This window comes from Muscardinus avellanarius (genome assembly GCF_963383645.1).
Source record: "Muscardinus avellanarius genome assembly, chromosome: 1".
NCBI classification, from domain to species: Eukaryota; Metazoa; Chordata; class Mammalia; order Rodentia; family Gliridae; genus Muscardinus; species Muscardinus avellanarius.
Genome location: NC_137786.1, coordinates 91322681 through 91345322, shown reverse-complemented (window position 1 = coordinate 91345322; position 22642 = coordinate 91322681). Strand labels below are relative to the sequence as shown.

The 22642-nt window shown below is 33.0% G+C and overlaps 1 pseudogene across 1 annotated transcript; it reads left to right on the top strand.

The window, feature by feature from the left end:
- Positions 1-21381: 21381 nt before the first annotated feature.
- Positions 21382-22376, top strand: LOC308272406 (annexin A2-like; annotated as a pseudogene). Its single transcript has 2 exons — positions 21382-22111; positions 22188-22376. The product of its transcript is annotated as an annexin A2-like (transcript).
- Positions 22377-22642: the final 266 nt, after the last annotated feature.

The following is a 22642-nucleotide window of genomic DNA, read 5'->3' as shown; positions in this document are numbered from 1 at the left end:
TGGGGAAGGACAAGAAAACTTCTCATAAAATGTATGCTACATAAAAATAAAAGAGAAGACTTCTATAGTCAAGTGGGTTTCTCATATGCTTCCTGTCTTGGGGGCAAAATTTCTGTTCATTAAACCCTGCTAGAGACAGAATATAGAATTTAAGTACTGTGCTAAGGAAATCATGGAAGAAATGTTGAGAGATCCCACCACCCGAGGCCCAGATGAAGAATTTATAACATAATTAGAAGAAAAGAATATATCACAATAATACAAAAGGAATGGGATGGAATAGATATGAGCATATTGTTATAAAATTTTTACACAGCTTATGGGATTGTATAATATTATTTAAAAGTTTAAAATTCAAGAGGAAGCACTGAAATGTTTGTAAAATAATTATGACCATTTAAACAAAAGTAGAGAAAATTTTAGACTCCAAATTTTATTAAAAGTAAATAAACTAAACATGGCATTAACATTCAGATATTGTCACACTGGACAAATAAGAATCAGCTCCATGCTAGCCACCAAATTTGTTATTTAAATATTTAGTTATCAGAGCAGCCAAGATAGCTAACTTTGAAGATCGGAAGTCAGATGAGGAGAAGGTACACATAGCTGCTAAATTATCACTTATGCTCCCTCAGGGGAATTTAATGAACTATTCAATGCTGTTTGGCTACTACTTAATAATGACAATCTCCTTAGGGAAGGAGCAGCACATGCATTTGTCCAGTATAATATGGATTGGTTAGTATATGAAGATCAGGTGTTAATTACAGAGCACGGTGACCTGGGTAATAGCAGAATTTTAGATCCAAGAAACAAAATTTCCTTTAAATTTGATCACTTACTGAAAGAAGTAAGTGACCCCCCCCCCCCAACCCAAGGAAGTTGACGGAGAATTGAAGTCTTGGAGAGAATCCTGTGACAGTGCTTTAAGAGAAGAGTTTTACTCATTTATTTTTTTTAATATGGGTCAAAGACTTGGAAATTAGACCAGAGACCTTGAGACTTCCTGAAGAGGGCATAGGTCCAAACTGCAAAACATAAGCACAGATAAAACTTTCTCAACAAGGCCCCAAAGCCACAAGAAACTAGAAGATGAATCAATACTTGGCACTGCATGAAAATGAAGAGCTTCTGTACAGCAAAGGAAACTGTCAATAACCTCAATCGAGAGCCAATAGAATGGGAGAAGATTTTTGCCACCTACCCCTCTGATAGAGGACTAATATCTAGTATATACAGAGAACTCAAGAAACTCAACACTATAAAACAAAAAATCCAATCAAAAGTGGGCAAGCGAACTTAATAGATACTTCACAAAGGAAGAAATTCAAATGGCCAATAAATGCATGAAAAATGCTCACCATTATTGGCAATCAGAGAGATGCAAATCAAAACTACCCTGAGACTTCACCTAACTCTAACTAGAATGGCAATCATTCAAAACACAAACAACAAAAGATGCTGGTGAGGATGTGGAGAAGAGGGAACTCTAAAACATTGTTGGTGGGAAAACAGTATGGAGGATCCTCAGAAGAATGGGAATGAACTTATTATTTGATCCACCAATACAACTTCTGTGTATCTACCTAAAAGAAAGGAAACCAAGCTATCAAACTAATACATGTTTATCTATGTTCATAGCTGTATAATTCACCATAGCCAAACTATACAACCAGCCAACATTTCCATCAACAGATGAATTAATTACAAAACTGTGGGATATGTACACAATAAAATGTTACTCAGCCATAAAAACACAATTACATAATTCACAGGGAAATGGATGGAACTGGAGGACATTATGCTAAGTGCGATTAGTCAGTCATAAAAAATAAGAAATAAGATGCTTTTCCTAATATGCAAAAGCTAAGGAGAAATTGGTCATAGGAGAAATGCTAGATGAAAAAGAAGATCCAGTAGAGGAGCAAATAAGGCAGCCTAATTGGGGAGAAGAAGGAAACTCTCTAAAGCACATGAAGTCAACCACTAAGCCAAGCATGGGAAGGAGGGATGGGGAGGGGATATGGTGGGGATTGGGTAAGGGCTAACTGGGTGATGTGTGTATGTATGTCTACAGAGTTTTTTTTATCCTATTATGATGTATGGATACAATGCACCAATAAAAACATTAGAAAATAAATAAATAAAAATTAAAAAAGAACTGATGAGATACAGTAGATGCATTAGAATATAAAACTTGAAAAATTCAGACATTGAAGGAATAATAAATAATCTTGTACTTTAATACACTGTGGCAGGATTGTACAATGAGTCAAATAGCTCTGCAAATCACAAAAACTAAAAATGAACCAAAGTGAAAAGGATAATTTCCAGGAGGTATCTTTCTATTGTAACCTGCTATCTAGGGAATACTAGTTATTTTCTTTTAAATGAGATGTAAACCTTGTTCCAAATTGCTCTTTCTCTGTCCTGCCTGCCAAGAACTCAAATGTAACTTTGATATAGCAACCCTTCCCAGGTATATTGACAGGTCTGTGTGTGATCTCAGAGTACACAGGTAACATAGATATGATAAGACAACTGGTAATGGTGGATTCATTTACATTGTTTACATTTCTATGACCAGGCCTAAATTTTTTAAAATTCCAAGTAGTGTCTTCCTACCTGTCTCCAAATACATGTCAAACAAGAGGGTTTTTGTGCTCCAGCGTTGTCTTTGCTCAATAATATAGTCAAGCAAGAGTTTGTTTCCAAGTAAAGCAGTATAAGCATTTTTGGTTTTGTCTCCAAATATAATATATTTGTATTATTTTTCATTCATAGTATCCACCCTTATCACACTATCTTCTGTATCGGGTAGTCCAATATAGAAATATATCTTTGTTCTAAAGAAAAAATATATAAATACTGTTATGTTAAAAGTGGAATAGATGTCTGAGAATGGTGGTGCATGCTTATAACTGCAGGACTTGAGAGTCTGAGACAGGAGGTTCACAGGTTTGAGGACAATATTAGCAGTTTAGCAAGACTCTCAGCAATCTATGCAGACCCTGTTTAAAACTAAAAAAAAGCGCCGGGCGTGGTGGCGCACGCTTGTGATCCCCGCGCTTGGGAGGCAGAAACAGGAGGATCCCGCATGTTTGAAGCCAGCCACGCGCGCGCTGGCTTAGGAGACCCTGTTTCCAAATAAAAATGTAAAAATAGGTCTGGGAGTGTAGCCCGGAGGTAGAAGGGCTTCCAGGAACCCCAGTTCCACCAAAAAAAAAAAAAAAAAAAAAAAAAAAAAAGCTGGGTGTGGTGGCACACGCTTGTAATCTCAGCATTTGGAAGGCTGAGACAGGAGGATCACGGTTTGCTGACAGCCTCAGATACTTAGGCCCTCCACAACTTAGTGAGACCCTGTTTAAAAATAAAGAATAATAAAGAAAAAAATAGGGCAGGGGTGTGGCTAGGAGGTAGAATGCCCCTGGGTTCCATCACCAGACCTACAAAAAAAAAAAAAAAACTAAAAATTGAAAAGTCTGGGTATGTAGCGTGGATGTAGAATGTCAAAGGGTTCAATTCCCTGTACCACAAAAAGGAAAGAAAAAATTTGAATAGATGGATATCGACATGTCTATCTATAGCATGAGTTAATATACTAAATGCAGATATCCCTTGATTGATAGCAGTGTTACATCTAGAAAAACCCACCATAATTTGAAAATTATATGAAGTCAAAGGGCATTCAATTTAACCTGCTGAACCATAAACATGAGCAAAGTAATCTAATATAGCCTATTTTATAATACAATGTTGTATGTATCTCATGTAATTTATTTAATATTTGTATCTTAAAAGCACTGGCAGTAGGCGTACTCCAGAGATTGGATATTTACATTATTGACAGGTTTTCCCACAGGGAAAATTAAGATAAGTATGGTGATGAGCACCTGTAGTCTCAACTACTTGGGAGGCTGAGGTGGGAAGATTACTTGAGCCCAGCAGTTTGAGACCAACCTGGACATCATATCAAGGCCCTGCTCAGGAACGAACAGTCAAGCAAAAACAAAAGAGACTCGATGTATTAGAAAATATGATGAACCTAAACAAATATGTAAATTACAAAGTAGAATAAATTTTATGAAAAAATATTGATATAATAAAAAAGGAAACTAGTTGACAGTTCCAGCATTCCTTTCCCAGTAACTCATATAACTAGTATACAGACAATTACTATGGATATGTAATACCTATTTTTAAAAATTGAGTATTAAAAACTTTTTAATTGATCAATGTGATCAATGTGAATCAAACTATCAACTGTCTGAAAATAAATAATTATCTCAGCAGACAATGTTTGACAAAATTCAACATATGTGCATTACGCAAACTTTCAGCAAACTAAGAATAGAAGGGTACATTTTCAGCCTCATAAAGGTAATTTATGAGAAAAATACTTACACTGTGCCTTTTAGTAAAAGACAAATATTTCTACATTAAAATATCAAAGAAAGTCATTATATTATTTTCCATTATTTCTATTCAACATTCTAATGAATATCCTAGTCAGTAAAAATAAAAAAACAAAATTATTAAGAATAAATATAAAAATATCTGCATAGTTTTAAAGATATTGATAAGATGATTTGTATTTTATATAAACAAATGGAAAACCTACATTAAAGAAACAATTTTAAAATAAGCTTAAAACCCTATAATAATTAAGTTAAAGCAAAGTTATCATACAAATAGACATGTAGATCAATGAAACACAAAATAACTCAGGAATATATCTTAACATATATATTGCATGAATTTTTACAAAGTTAAATGTGCAACAATATAACTCAATTAAGAAAATGAATTCTTTACAAGTGGTGCTAAATAAATTAAATATTAGTATAAAGATAAGCTCAAATCTATATTTTACTGCATATACTTTAATTAATAGCAGACCTAAATATAAAATGTATAATGCAAACCTTTTAAGATAGCAAAAAAAGTTTGTAATATTGAAACTGAAAATGGTTTATTCAATAATAATAAATCATAAACAATTTAAAAAATTAGATGGTTACAAATTTCATGTAAATAATAGACTGTTTATAAAATTAACATAAAATTTGACTGTTCACAAACTTTGTAAAAATCTTATTTTATAAAACATTAAAAAAGTAAAGTTACAGACTAGAAAAATAATTCTGAAATATACTTTAATATTTTTAATTAAATTTATAAAAATTATAAGACAAACATATTCCATTTTAAAATGAGATAACAGATCTAAGCCAATGGTTTATCAAAAAAGATAATTGACAATATAATACCTATTCGATACCATTAGTTATTTGAAAAATGTAAGTTAAGAACCCAGTGAGATATCATGAAATATTTCTAGTAAGGCTAATGTAGAAAACACAGAAAAATTTAAGTATTAGCAAGGATGCAGACCAGATGAAAATATCCTTCAACGGTGATGAAAATATGAAGTAGAACAACGTTTAGGACATCTTACCAACATTTGTTTTTGAGTCTTCCATTCTACTTCTTTGGTCTATGTGTCTGTTTTTGTGTCAATACCAGGCTGTGTGTGTTTTTTTTTAATTAATTTGTAGTATAGTTTGAAATTAGGTATTGTGATACTTCCTGCATGGTTCTTGTTGCTGAGAATTACTTTGGCTATTCTGTTTTTGTTTTTGTTTTTGTTTTTGTTTTTGTTTTGGTTGTTGTTGTTTCAAATGAATTTAAGGACTGCTGGCAGTCATGGTACCAATGTAGGCCATCACAGGCAGATAATAAACCTAGAAGACCTCATTTTAATATAACTTGTTAACTAATAAATCTATTAATTGCCTGAAAGAATTAACCCAATCATGAAGGAAAAATAAAGATGATATTTTCTTAATAGTCTCTCTTAGTCCCACTTCTTAATCTTCCAATGGAAATTAAATTTTAAATTATTTCAGAGGGGACATGCCATATCTATATGTAGCATTTATAAATCCTTCAAATATCTGGCAATATATTTCCTTATACATTTTTATGGAATTCATTATTTAGACTTTTTTTAAAAAACTTCCCATTTCAAGTTTTAGAGCTTTTTAGTCTATCTTTCATTACACATAACACTTTTAATAAACCATAAAGCTAAAATTATAACATGTCATTTGTATGAGGGTGGTTCTTAAAATATAATGAGTATAAATACATGTGGAAATAAAACTTAAATTATGTGTTAGAATAGCCTAAATATAGCATTATAAGCTATGGTGTATTTAAATCAGATATATAAACTAAGTGGTAAAATGGAATTGAATAATATCTCTGCATTATATAAATTTTGTTCTCATTTTACTTAAGTCCAACATGTGAAAACACTTCATTTGTATTTGAGTTTACTCCATAGAAGACTATGCTTCCCAGTAGGTTTGTAGTAAGAATTGGCACTGAGAACTGGAGAAAAAGGAAAAACAGACAAATGTCAGAAAAATAATACTTTTTTTGTTAAACAATAATTAAATCACTGGGGATGAGATTAGCTTAACAGCATGAAAACTTCCCAGAAAGAGCTTGCATAAAATTGATTTGGAAACATTCAAGGTGCCTCCCTGGATACTATTATGAAGTAGTCAAATTAAAGTCAACCAATATTAAAAAAAATTATTTGTCAGGTGTGCTATTAAATAATATTTAACTTACACAGAATGATTTTGTGTTGATAAATTCAATGTTTGCTAACCTATTGATGCTGCTCCGAAAACTGATGATTTCTGGACTAAGATTTCTAAGATAAAGGAAACTGAATCATAATTAACTAGCCCAAATTTAGCTAAAAAAAAAAAAACAACTAAGATGGTCTCATAATTTTACAATCTGGGTGACATTCTTTCCCATTATTTCAGTGCTTGGATGACATAAATTAATTTTGTCATGTGTGTTAGTTTGTTGTTACCTAGATTACTTTGCTTCATGCTTATGTGAAATCTAATACAATTTTTGTATATACCAATTTTTTGTTTCAAAGAAATAAAACTTAGACATTAGAACTTATGAACCCTAAAAAGAATTTTAAAATGATTCTCTGACATGTTTAAAATATATTTTGGATTCACATTACCTGAAGGTATATGAACTGTAATAGAATTTTTCAATTAATTAAAGAATGAAATATGCATTCATTACTTTAGTTGGTATCACTGTTGATTTAAATAAGCTTCCTTATGAAAATGTTTATGTATATCAAGATTTCTGCAAGTAAATATATGCAGTTTTATATAAATTTGTGTTCGTGTGTGTATAGCATGGAAACAAATGATTGAGGATAAAGTGATTTAGATTTCTCTAATTTTTCAGTGTTTATTTAAAATTTATCTTATAGTTGAGGCACATAGTTGATTTGAAGAAGTTTAATTTTGAAGGTGACTAGCTAGCTTTCACTAAAACATTAATCCTCAATTTATCAGGGACTAGAAGCCATTTGGACATTGTATACTAGAAATATTATATTCAGAGAATAAAGACAATCCTAGCACTTGTTGAACACAAGATTTTCTTTATGTTACATGAAATTATTTGGAAAGTATGTGTTTAGAGTTAAGGGGACAGTGTGAACTTTGAATCATTTATAATAAACAGATTATAGAATAGTATCACTTACTTGGTTTCTCTTAAATTCTTTTTAAAACTCAGAAAGTGCATATATACATGAAAGCTTAAGTGCAGAAAATACTTTTAATAGTTATGGAAAAAGGAATAATGATTTTAAAGGTTTTAGAAATATTGTTTCTTTTTATATCACTAAGGAAAATTAAAGAGAAGAAGGGAAATACACAAGGATAGTCACTCTCCTGGGAAGGATTTTTCAGAGCACATAGCAGAAAGATTAATTTATGAAAGAGGTAGATTGACTTCACAAGTTCTAACTATTTAGGTGCCCCAAAGTACAAGAGATTTCTGGAATCTGTATTTCAAACATAATACCAAAAGTCCAATATATTCATGAAGATATTTAAAACATTAACCTTGAAGAAACAAGTAGAAAATCGGATGGAGCTTTTAGACGTTTGAAAATAGATTTCATCTCATTCAGCAGTCTCATCTCCTGGGTCTACAAAACATATGCTCAAATCAAGAGTGGTCAAATATGCAAGATAACATAAGATGACTGTGGAAATGGCTACTATGTTATAGAAGACATATTAACTTTATGGTAAGGTGAGGTGAACTAAATGTTAATTCATTAAATTTATCACATCAAAATAAGTTATTTCAGATTTTATAGCTACAATTACACAATTAAAATAATAGAATTTGAATATATCAGCTTAAAGGAAAGAAAAATATACATATACATATTTTTATCATGAGAAAATTTTTATAATGGCATGCACATTTGAATTTACATGTTATTAAATGTATTATATATTATAAAATATTATTTATAAGTAGATATTTTAATGTAAAAATAAAGCACAAAACAAATATGCACAGTACTCTCACCAATGCTTTCTTCTAAGATAAAAGTGAGAAATATGTTATTGAAGCATGTGGCTAATGAAAATTTCACCCATATTTGGGATTTAATTTTTCCATCTGTTTAATAGAGATAAAAACATAAGGTTGCTGTTGATATTACATGAGCTAGCAAAATATGTGCAATAGTGATAGGGACATAATAAGATGCTAATTATTGTTATGTTATTTCATAATTGGTATATCAGATTCATCCTGTGAGCCAGTGACATTCAAACACATTCCAAGTTAATTCTGAATCTTCCTTCATATCTGGAAACATCACAAGGACCTGGAAATATAGAGAAGAATTTTCTTTAAAGTACTTTTTAACACTAAAACTTTATATTTATCAAACTCTGGGGAGTGTATATGAAGAGGAAAATCACTGGTGATTTGATGAAAGAATGCATTTCAAAATCCAAAGTGTTGCAAATTTTACATGCATAGAGACTATCACAGATATATAAAGTTTTCTAACTCATTAGTTTATTTTTATTTTAATTTTTAAAATATAAATTTTGATACATTCCCATTATCACAACATACCACAGGTGTCTAAATTTTATTCATGTTACTAGCTCATCACCAACAAATTTAGTATCATCTTAATTCATTTTTATTAAGTTACATTTTTAAAAACAAGTTGGTTTTTACTAAAGTTTATGTACTGATATCTTGAAATAGTACTATCTGCTTGTATAACTTGTAATGAGTAAATGAATGCATTTATTTAAAATATGCTTTTAAGTGTACTATTTCACTATTTTTCTCTGTTTTATTTGAACTATATTCTGTTTTGTGTTTATAACTGATATGTTGAAAGTAAGTGAAATGTATATTCTAAAAAGGTCTATTTCAATATTACAATAATTTAGAGTTCTACTGTATCAGTAAATCTATGGAAATATTATTTGAATTTACTCATCATAATTAGGACATGTATCTAATCAAATAGAGAAATTTTGAGTTCATTTTTAAGGTTAAATTTAAACCTAATCAAGCAATCATTTCTTAATTTCTCAACAAATGATATTACGGACTCCAAAGTAATTATTTCAATGTGGCACACAAATTAGCAGTAGTTTAAATAATATATGCACCAATTCACATAGTGAAAAAGCAATAATTTTATTTTATAGCATCAAGGATTTGAATTTTAATGATCACTAAACTTTTGGCCAACTCCTCAACCTTATAATAAAAGATCAAGTATTTTTTTCTGCTATTGATTTTGAACAATAAAGACATTGTAGTTCAAATCTAATCTTACATCCTAGTCCTAGCATAGTAGGTTCAGAATTTCATGGCTTTTTCTACAACACAAAAACATAAAAAATAAATTATTTAACAAAATTAAAATTTCCTATAATTCTTGTTACCATGTCTCTTCAAATTTAGACAGCACTGTGGTGCCTGAAAACAGAAACAATTTATTATCTTTATATTCTTGAAACTAGGTGTGTGTCTTATTACATTAAATCCACTGAACAGAAAACTGTTTCATTAGAATACAATAAAAATATTTCAATTGCTTCACATATGTGTTAATGTAGTATATATCTGAATTGTCTCTACTTTTAAGTGGAGAATTATTTCAGAAAAGGAAAAAATATTGCAGTTTAAAGGAGAATGAAGGAGAGAGAGTGGAATTGGACAGTCCAACACATCACAGACCTGTGTTTAACTAGATTCCAAGTTGGTCCTGAATCTTTCTCCTTACCTATAAGAAGGATCGTGGGTGATACTGCCCAACAGGTGCTGAAATATGGCTCTTACTACAGAAAGACAATACACAATTATAAGAAAATAAAACCGATATAATGTATAGGTTTTATATTATAGTGTCAATTATATAAATGAAATATAATTTCTATATAATTTCAATTATATAAATGAAAATGTTTTCCAGGAAGATTGTTTCCTTTTCATGCTTAAATAAAAAATGTTTGCAGATTGCTCTTTCGAACTGTAAGAATTATAAGAATGAGCAGAAACTATACACACATCTCGTTCACAATAAATAAACAGATAATAAATAAATAAATAAATAAATAAACAGTATATAGGAAAACTAAACATATTCACATATCTGTTTTTAATGTCATGTTTGCCATAGATTCAAGGTGAGGCTGGTCAGTGTTTTCCTAAGAAAGAATAAGAAAAATGCATAATTTCAATTAGTGCACAGATTATGTGGTTATTTTTTCAGATTAATTTGGAAAATATCAGAAAATGTAGCTTACCAAATACATCAAATACCCAGCTGCCATACTGGGGATATCCAGCCTGAAATTCCTTCAACTCTCTTTGAGTTGTAACACTACAAATTAAGATAATCATTTTCAGAAGGGCTTAGTAAAATTAATCATTTTACTAAGTCCATTATACACTTGCCTCTAGATACAGGCCTGAAACTATCAAAGTAACCTGACTAAAAGTAAAATAAATACAACAAATATTTTTAAAGTACTTACATAAAAGAAATTCTAACATTTTACTTTTGGCTGGTGAACTGTAATTATACTTTGTAGTGAGATTTGCAATTATGCATTTGTATATGCACATAGCATCTCTTGGTGTGTTTCCCTCTGCATCATAACCCAACCATCCCTATACATGCTAATGAGATTGGTAATGATACCTTTATATACTAACATGACACAATTTGGACTATTTAATTCCTCAAGTCTCCTTTTTTCCCCATCCCCAGTCCCTCCTCCAACCCCTTTCCACCATTGCAACTGTTTCTTTCATTTTCATGTGGTTCTCTTTGTTTTCCATTTTCCCTGTAGCTTCCCCATATGAAAGAGAATATCCTACACTTTACTAAGACTGGCTGACTTCATCTAGCATGATGTTCTCTTTTGAGTTCCATTCATTTTCCTACAAATGACATAATTTTGTTCTTTATGGCTGAGTAAGACACTACTGTGATATTGATAGCACTTTGTGTTTGTTGTAAATTATTAATTTAGTGAGTTTTCTGAAACATTACTGCCCTCTTTGGCATTTGCTCTGGCTTCTGGAAATTTCACTTAGGTAAGTGTTCATGCAGTGATTGGACAACTATTTCTCAAAGTTATTCAAAAGCATAAGATTCACTGTATTTGCTCATAAACTGTGTTCATGTTGGGTCACACCTTCAACCTTACCTACTTGGTTAATACTTGTGACTGAGCTTTTACTTGATGCACTTGAAAATCTTAAGATGTGCTAGAATATTGAATGTAAAACCCATGTATGCAGGCCTGGAGAAACACAGGTTTATGCCAACCTCAGCCACTTAGTGAGGACCTCTGCAATGTAGGGAGACCTTATTTCAAAATAAAAAACTAAAAATAAAATAGAGATAGAGGTGTAGCTTGAAGGTAGAATGCCCCTTGGTCCAATCCCTAGTACCTCAATAAAAATTAAAAAAAAGAAAAGAAAAAAGAAAAAGGATCTAGAGTAATCTGAAAAACAATATGAGTGAATAAGTGCAGGAAGTTTCAAAGAATTAATATAGTTCATGGAAAAAAGAATCATAGTCATGTTGCAGAGTCAGAGATCACAAAGTCAGTCAAATAAATCCCAGACCCTCAAGCCTGACAGATTCAGTGTTTCTTACTAAACTAAATGCTGAGAACGTGTTAACAACTGCTTTAGCCTGGCTATGAGACTGTGTGGACTGGTATTCTGTCATACTTCTGAAATAGATGGGAAATTATCCACACACTAATGTCTTTTTTTGACCAAAATGAAACAGACAAAAAATAAAGTTCCTCCCTCTTCTATTAGATGTATTTTTCTTCCCATGTTTTACTGCATGAGGTTTTTTTTTTTTTTTCAGATTTTTTTTGGTAAATATGTATTACAGTCCCTCTCTCTACCTCTTTAAGTGCTAAAGATAATGTCCTATTAATTAGAGACTTTGGTGAAATAAATTGCTACTATGCAAACAGATTTTTAAGGTAAAATCAGTACCATTTAGCTAATATAAACCTGTTTACTTTAAAGAGATGTGTAGCTGTGTTTTATATTTGGTCTCATGGTCAATCACAAATATAAACTATAAAATTTTCTTTAGTTGTTCTCTATTATAAAACTCTGCCCCTAAAATTATCCATTAAGGGCAGAATAATGCTTAGGAAAACCTCAAGCCTATTATAGTTCTTGACAGATAAAATCTCTGGAATGATTGTCTTATTTCTACTATATATTTCTCCACCAGAAGGCAAAATTTGCCTCTTTTATTCTTTTTCTATTTTTATATCTTAAACCTCACCTTCATAGAAGCATACCCCAGAAAGAAAGAGATATCAACCATGCACTAAAAATTTAAATATAGTACTATGTTAATAAATGTCACAATATGACCTTAATGTGATAATACTTATGAGGCCAGTTTAATACTGACCAAAAATGGAGACAAAACCAACACATAAAAAATAAAAAAAATAAAAGGCAATCCTTCATTCTAAGCAAAGATAAAACAATCTTTCACAATATATGAATGAGTCATATCCAGATATATACATATATTATAAATTAGATGTTTATTATTATAAGTGGGGATTATTCTAGAAATTAAATTATTTTTGCTATTTAAAAATAAATCAATGAAATTAATTATTTTACAGATTGAATAATGAAATCACTTGATTAAATTACTGATGTAAAATTAATTAAATTCAAATTTATTCCTATTTAAAAAAAAAAAAACTTTAGCTGGGCATGGTGGAGCACACTTGTAATCCATGAGCTTGGGAGGCAGAGACAGGAGGATTGCACAGGTTCGAAGCCAGTCGCACTGGTTTAAGCGACCCTGTTTCCATATAAAAAAGTATAAAATAGGTTTGGGAGAGTACCCCAGAGGTAGAAGGGTTTCCAGGAATCCCAGTCCCACCACCACCACCACCACCACCACCACCACAACAACAACAACAACCTTTAAAATAGAAATAAAAGAAAATTTCTTGACCAAACAAAAGCTAATAGAAACCCAAACATAGCATATTACTTAGTGGTTAAAGTTAATGTTGTCTACTCAAAATTGAGAATAGAAGAAGGATGTCTACTATTTTTACTCTCACATAATAAAGAAAATAAAATGGTAATGATTTAAAATAAATAAATGAAGCTTTCCTATGAGTATATCATCTTTATTACCACCTAGGAAACTACAAATTATATATAAAATTCTTCTTGGCTAATTAAAGATATTTAGCAAGGTCATATATAAGTTAACACTAAGTAAAAACTATTTTATACTCGATATAAGAAATAAAAAGAGAATATGTTCAAAATTGCTCCAAATACAAATTATCTAGATACAATTATAACAAAAATGAAGGGATTATGTATGCTGAAAACTTTATTAATGAATATTTTAAAAATATATAATTGGAGAGACAGTCTGTGTTCATGAATTCAATTATCAAAACTAGTATAAATTTCAATTCTCTCAAATTATAAACTCAATCCTATTTCAATCAAAATTCCAAGAAGATTTAAAAATAAATGTAGATACAGTTTTCTTAATATTTATATGGAAAGTCAGAGGAATAGAGTAACTAAAATAATTTTAATAAGTAAAAATCAATTTAGTACAACCATGACATCCAATATAAGGTTTTCACTGACACTCACAGTGCTCGGCAGAATACGGCATTTCAGAGGAACAGATATGTGGATTATATAACAGAAGTGAGAATGCAGAAACAGATTCACAGTAATAACCAACGAATAGCTTTAGACAAAGATACAAGAGCAGGGGAATTGAGGAAGGGAAATATTTTCAACAAATTATAATGGAACAATTGCTCATCAATTACAACAAGTGAACCTCAACCTAAACCTCATGCACATACCAATGCATACTATAAAGATATTCAATTAAAGAACTGAACATTAGTGCAAACCATCATGATGATTAGGCAAAATGCTCTAAGAGATGATAGCAAATGATGGACCATAAAAAAAAATGTGTTGATGTTGGGCATGGTGACACAAGCCTGTAATTCCAGAACTTGACAGGCTGAAACAGGAAAATTTCAGATTTGATGCCAGTTGCACCAATTGATCAAGACCCTCAGAAACTTAGGGAGACCCAGTTTCAAAATAAACAAAAAGGCCTGGGGTGTAGCTCAAATGTAAAATGTCCCTGGTTCAATCCCTAATACCCCTCAAAACACTACATACATACATACATACATACATACATACATACATACACAGGAATTTATTTTCTTAATATATTTTAAAATAATTCAATTTTGAAAAATTTTAATCAAACCATCATATCAGTTGTCCTATTTAGTAAGATAATTATCAAGCAATTAATCAATGTCAGGTTTATTCATTTTTAGTATGTTTAACCATCTCTTTCCTTTCCCAAAATGCACAGTTAGAATGGAAAGGGTTGTGTGTTTGTTTTTATCTAGGCATAAAAAAGAAGAATATATAAAAATCTCACATAGAGTAACTACTTTACAGTGGTATATTCTACTCTTATTGCAGCAGTGTGCAGTTACATGCGTGTCCTATTTTGTTTTACTCTAATGACTACCTATAAATCAACATTTTATAAGAAACAGAAATTTATTTACCACAATTCTAGAAACTGGGAATTCCAAGATTAAGGTTCTGGCCTATCATATGGGATTCTTGCTGTGTCTTCCCATAGCAAAAGGTAGGAAGTCGAAAGAGGACCAATGCTTTGTTCTCACATGACAGAAGAACAGAGGAGGGAAAACCCTCCCATGCAAGTCCTTTCTACGGCTACATTCACTATTCATGACAGCACTACCCTCAGGGGCTAACCACCTCCTAAAAGGTCTCTTCTCTTCATACTCTTACATTAGGAATTAAGTTTCCAGGATATGAATTTGGGGGGACACATTCATACCACCACATCATGCATTGCATAGATCTGGCACTAGACAAGACCTACTATTTGGACAGGAATTCTCAGGATGTGCATGACAGGATACTGTGGTTCATAAATGTGTTCAATCATGCAGGTTCGGAGAGTCATTGTTTCAAAGGAGTATAGTATTGGCATTTTCCACATGGGATAACAGAGCACACAAGAAACTCATAAGCAAAATAAGTAAAACATGCATTTACTCAACAGAAAAAAAAAAAGTGTTAGAAAGACGGAGTATTAACAGTGGCTGACAACTATACTTTTTTTTCTAAATAGATGGTTCATAGGAACTCAAATTATCATATGAATGGTAGTAACAGGAGGAAAATTCTTTTCAGGTGTGTGAGATAAAATGGCTTTGAATTTTAATTTATTCAAACGGAATTGGAACAACTCAAGATATATCTAAATTTCGTTCTGTAGATAAAAAAAAAACACGCTCTGATTTTCAACATTCACTAAGTCCTCATGTAATACAGTTTTGATTTTTTTTTTTTTTTTTTTTTTTTACATGCAGACTTGATTCATTTTGAGAACTTACCTCAAAACTGGCCACTTCTCTTATCTGGTTCTCACAGTTGGAACTCTTAGGATCCAGCTTGATCACCCCAGAGACAGACATAAAAATACTGGGGATGACCCCTATACCCAGAGCCTAACAAATTACTTAAATTAGTGAACCCACAGCAAACTCATGAAACCTAGTTAATCTCACCCACCATAGTTGCTATACATGGGCTGCTGCCCTACTCCACCAGTTTTCTGTGCCACCCTGCTTGGCAGCCTTCTCGTCTTTGAGACCGCAAGTAACAGAGGTTTCAACTTTTCATCTGCCAAGGATCACTGTGTTGTGTCCTGCCAACAAAGGACTCTTTAAATCTTACAAACATGCCACCATTGCCTTTGATGTCTTCCTGACCTGACTGTGTTCATACACAAGTTTGCTTTAGCCCTGGAGATGTTAATAAATGCACTTCAAGCTGGGCATGGTGGTGCACGCTTTTAATCCCAGCATTTGGGAGGCTGAGACTGGAGGATCGTGGTTCGCAGACAGCCTCAGCTACTTAGTGAGACCCTCTGCAACTCAGTGAGACCTGGTTTCAAAATAAAGAATAAAAACATAGGGCAGGGGGTGTAGCTTGGAGGTCGAATGACCCTGGGTTCCATCCCCAGACCCGCAAAAAAAAAATTTTTTAAATAATAAATGCACTTCAAGAAGAAATCTGAAAAGTGCTTTCAGAGAGCGATTGGCTCTTACTCTTGCTCCTCTTTATACCAGGAGAACCTAACCACTGTAATTTCTTTGAAGGTAAGAAATGTGAGAAAGGGCTGACTTGCCCCAATCAACCAAGCTGAGGCCATCTTAGATGAACTGATAACCCCCCAAGCCCACAACACCTGAGTGAGCCCTGTCAAAAATAATTGAAAAAAAAATTCTGCAGACACTTCAAAGAACAAGCTACCACATAGAGGAATAAGCAATACAACCAAACCAAGTGTAGATCAGCTAAAGTCATCAGATATCCCTGACCTAAGTGTTTATTGTTGTATGCCTTTGTGTGTGGGTGGTATGTCAGACAATACTGCCGTGACAACAGACAACTGCCATGCACAGCTTGTGGCCCACAAAAGAAAATACCCCTTAGTCCTTTTCTCAGGGTTGACTGACTTAGCAAAATTTAGGTCTTTCTGCCCACTAAACTGCTTTATCTCTTGTGAATCACTAAAAGGATAATTTCTGTATTAGGACCAGGGAGAAAAAGATCCATTGTGTTCTGTAGGCAGCTAAGAGACATTTAAAATTTCCTTGAGCATGAATAGATTATGACTGGTTGGCTGAGGTTCTGTCTGTGTTCTTTTGTTACAGTGTTCATTTCTCTTTCTTTTAAACAGAAATTAAAGGAGAAAATAAAAATGTAGCCACATTCCTCTCAAATTTGAGCATATGATAGAGAAATATAGCATACATTTTTAAATACTGGAATAAAAATGTATGTTTATTTAAAACCAGAGTAATTCACTCATTTATGTTACTTGCCTACATCTTAAAGAATCTGGATGATTTTCACTACATTCCTGGGATTTCTAATTGTTGACTATATTCCTGGGATCTCTAATTGTTGACTATGTGCAGTCACATATAATATCACTTATAGACAGGTGAGTGGTAGGGTCATTACCTTAATTTTTCTCCTTCTTATTCTTGGGATCAGATGATATTTGTGCATAGGTACAAACAATATTTTATAAATGTGTACAAACAAAGCCTGTAGCAAGAAGAAGGATATGAAAAAAGACTGAATTTTCTAGCATTTGGTGGAAGTGTTCTAAGTGGTCTTTTCATCCTAACCAAATTCTCAGTGAATTCTTTTCTGCTCATCTTTTCACTATTGTAAATCCATTTGTCACCTTTCTTCTTGTTTTTCCTACTATCCAAAGGCCATCCTGTCCTGAATGCATTACTTTATCCAGTGCCTTCAGATGTTTGGCTAAGAAACTAGCTCTGGTAGTAGAGAACACAGAAGGCAGAATACTCACCCTCCAAATCCTCCTTGCAAAGTTTCCGTGGGTTTCCAAGAAGCATAAGACACTAGCCTACTTTTCCCATCCAAAGTGAGGTTTTAGTATAAGTCCTTCGAGCATAGGTGGTAACAACCTGATCATCGCACCCACCACCCTATGTTTCTCCTGACCTCATAACTTTGCAAACTCTTATAAAGAAAGTCTTCTTTAATTATAATAATCTTGTAAGTGTTTGCCATCTGTTTTCTCTGGGGGGATAATTGGTGCACTATTTAATCAACATTCTCAAAAATCTCCATTTTATTAAACAATTAACTTTTTGCAAGGTGTGTGAATGTGAATATAAACTCTTGGGCAGATTAGAACTTGCTTGAGAGGAAAAGAGAAACGGCCAGGACCCACATCCCCATCCTGTGACCTTCAGTGGGGAAAACAAACTTTACAGCACAATATATCATTGCATCAAAGTTGCAGCGGATAAAAGGCCATAATAGACTATGTTCTGACTATATAATCTTGTTGGTAACTTAAGCCTCAATTTCTCCATTTGCAAAATAAGTCTTTGAGTACCTATTTTTGTTCAACTTTGGCAGAATTCTCAAGAGGATCAAGTAGGATAGCAAGACATACAGCCCAAAATTTCAAAACCAGTTTAAAAATTATTTCGTGGTACCTTGTTTTATGTGATTTTGTTTTAATTAATATAAAATGCATAAAATTTAAAAGTCCTATTTGTTTAAATCTCTTCTACGTATGTATTTACATAATAAAATTAGGTTAACGATCCATAGAGAGCTAGGCATGGGGGCAGATACCTGTAATTCTAGTATTTGGGAGACTGAGACAGAAGGATCACAGGTTCAAATTCAGCCCTCAGCAACTTAGCAAGACTCCACAATTTTGTGAGACTCCAAAGTAAAAATAAAATAAAATAAAGCTATGGTTGTAGCTTAGATTCAAAACATCCCTGGGTTCTAAAATTTTTTTTTCAGGTGTGTGAATGTATCTCAGCTAAAGAGAAAACCCAATGAGCTGGGAAGTTATCTAAAACAAATTTTATTACTATGTTGAATTTCTGCAATGTAGCATTTTAGCAAATCCAGGTAATTGCTATGAATATTAGAGGAATCATCTAGATGGACTTTAGAGCAGATCACTGAATACTTTATTGTATTTAACTTACGGCAGACAATTTCACAGCTTATAATCAATCTATAATCTGTGTCTGTATTTCTGTATATCTATCTTTCTATCATCCGTCTATCTATCTATCATCGATCTATCTATCACCTATCATCTTATCTACCTACCTATCTGTCTGGTTATTCAAGTAAGCACAGCACAAATCTTGAAGCTTTATGTGTGGTCCGTCTGCCATTATCTACTGCCAATGAAACGTAATAATCAAGGCCTCCTCTGCTGTTCTCTTTGCTTGGTTCAGTGGGCTGAGTCAGTGATTCTTACCATGTCTGAAGAAACACCACCCATCAGGGGTCACATTTACATGCTCTGTTGAAAAAGAACTTGAGCTCAAAGTGTTCTAATAGTTCATGTCCTGCTGTGAAACATATGTGGAGAGATATTAACCACCTACATGTGTTAGGAATGTAAGAAACATGGAAAAACTGTGCACTTTTACAAACTGGCAAAATAATTGAAACTTAATGAGGAGGTTCTCCCAGCCGACAATGACCTCTCTTTGCGGAGTCACTGCGTTCCCACTTTCTCTCTGGTAGCTGGGGGGAAAAAATGAATGAATAAGAGCAAAAAGAGCAGTCTAAATCCCACTGCGCTCATTTTTTTGCTCAGCATTGATTACCTTCTAGGTGTTCTTTTGCCACTTAGGCATTTAAAACAGCTTTTTTGCTTGGCTGATTTGGATGCTCTAAGTTTATAAAAAGCTAAAAGAGGAAAACTTTCTGCAAATGTCTTCACTCGGTATTCGGATTATAGAATTTTTTGAGGTTCTGGCTAATCCTGACTTAGTGACACAGATGAAAATGTCAAAATTCAAAGGGACAGATCTCTAATGTAGGAACTTTTACTTGGAAATGATGTCTAGGGTAGCCCTGTGGGATACTTATATACAGACCAAGCTGATCTCTGGTACTCTGTCATGTCCTTTGCTTTTTAGTTCATGCTTTAATTTTTTTATACTCCTGGATTGTGTTATTTGCTTGAATAACAGACATGGATAGACAGGTAAGTAGGTAGAAAGGAGACAGAAAGACAGACAGGCACAGTTAGATTATAACTTGATGGTAGGTTGTAAGAACAAATGCCAAGCTAGGAGTTTCATTAGGATAGAGCCTTCTATGCAAAAGTTGGTTTTAAAGAAGTTTTGTTTTGTACTTTTGTCACTCTCAGGAGTTGGCAAACTCCTGTTGACAAGTGGTGGCATTGCTTTGTAAAACTAGACCTGAAGTTATAATTTTTAGTCCTGTCATCAGATGTTAAGTAAAAATATCCTTTAAAATATCACAGGTGGTTTTATTAGACTGGTTCTGAGAGATGGTTCCTGGAGCAGATGCCCACTACTTGAGTATCTTTGTTTTTCATGGTCCCTTCACTTCACTTTAGTGAGATATGATGGGAATTGCCCAATTGTGTATAATTAAAATTCACACAAATGACTTTTAGATGCTATTTTTTCCATATTAAAAAAAAGATTTTAGCTCTTTATTTCTTCAGAGGCAAATTCTGATTTTGATACTTTCTATTCTTCCACAAGTCTAGTAGATTATCATGTGGCTGGCTAGAGTTCTTCATTCCTTATAACGAACGCACCCTAGATTCTTTGCCTGTCTTTTTTTTTTCCCCAAAACAGCTTTGGTAAAACCTATTTAACCATTTCATATTTGGATGATATTTCATATTTTAGCTAAGCTTATCTTATGATTTACTACAGTACTGTAAGAGCTAATAAATAATCTCAAATCTATATCCATTCCACTAGTTAGCTTTTTTGAAATTTTCTTTTTTTCTCTTTCTTTCTTCCTCCCTCCTTTCCTTCTTTCCTTTTTTCTTTCTTTCTCTATTATATTTCAGTTATTTTATTTCTGTCTTAACAGGCTAATATCCTGCCCCTACTACCAAGTTTGACAATTGGTAAGTATACCTGTTAGAGAAAGGGATAAAAATAATACATGACTTTAACTTAGCCAAAGTGATAATATAACTCTGAAACAAGAGGAACACTCAGACACTGTGAGTAGGAATGTAAACTTGTACAGATGCCTTGAAAATCACTTTAGCTTGATGTTCGAAGCAAACATAACTCATCCATTTGACTCTTTGGTATTTAATGAAGTGAAATAAAAGCATATGTTAATACTAGAATGTTTATGGCATTTATCTTTGAAATCGGCAAAACATATCATGAAAATTTATTTGTAACACTACTGTTCTAAATAAATTTCTATGGCCCAGCCTGCACCATTCAGCATCTGGGGATGCTGATAGCTCTACTGCCTAGCCCAGCTTTGTTCAAAATGTCTACTGTTTACAAAATTCTGTGCAATCTCAGCTTGGAGAGTGATCACTCTAAACTCCAAGTGCATATAGGTCAATCAAAGCCTATACCAACTTCATTGCTGAGTGGGATGCTCTAAACATTGAGAAGGTCATCAAGATCAGAGCTGTGGGTGAGGTCACCATCATCTACATTTTGACTAACCAGAATGATCCTCAGAGACAGGATATTGCCTTCTACCAGAGAAGGGAACTAAAGAAACTTCTGTCAGCAATGAAGTCAGCCTTACCTGGCTACCTGGAGACAGTGATTTTGGGGTTATTGAAGATATCTCCTCAGTTCAATACTTCTGATCTAAAAACCTCCATGAAGGGGCTGATAACTGATAAGGACAGCCTCATTGCAATCATCTGCTCAAGAAACAACCAGGAGTTCCAGGAAATTAACATAGCCTACAAGGAAATGTACAAGAATCACCTGAAAGAAGACATTAATTCTGACATACCTGATGACTTCCACAATGTGATAGGTGCCCTTGCAAAGGGCAGAAGAGCAGAGGATGGATGGTTTTGTTATATATTATGAACTGATTGACCAAAATGCCCTAGATCTCTATAATGCTGGAGTGAAGAGGAAAGGAACAGATATTCCCAAGTGGATCAGCATCAAGACAGCAGAGCATGTGCCACCTCCAGAAAGTCTTTTATAGGTACAAGAGGTACAGCCCCTATGACATGTTAAAAAGCGATGTGTGCATGCGTCTCTATCATCTGTTACTCCATTAAGGTACATTACTACAGTGGACCCATATAAAAATTAAAAAAGAAGAAGGAAGTTAAAGAACAACTGGAAAATGCTATCCTAAACCTGGTTCAATGCATTCAGAACAAGCATTTTAATATTTATACACACAGAGACACATGTTTTCAATCAGTGGATGTTTTAGTCTACGAAGGCAGCCATAACCAAAAGCCACTACTTAGGAAGCAATTAATATTAGAACTATTTTATTAAATCAAATGTACCTTGAATATATTAACTCTTTTTCTTTATTATATATTTATTTCTGCAATAAAGAAAATGAGTCATGGCTACCTCATGCCATTCCCTCACACCAACAAATAGCCAAATGCTTCATCTACTGAGGAAGAGACTGTCCCTTTCTAAGAACTAAAATGACTGCCTGATTTAGGATTGGGGATTGAGGCAGGGTGGGAGGGGAACTGTGATTAAATTTTTCCTCATTTCACAGCTTTGATCTTTCAGAGCCCAGCAATAGT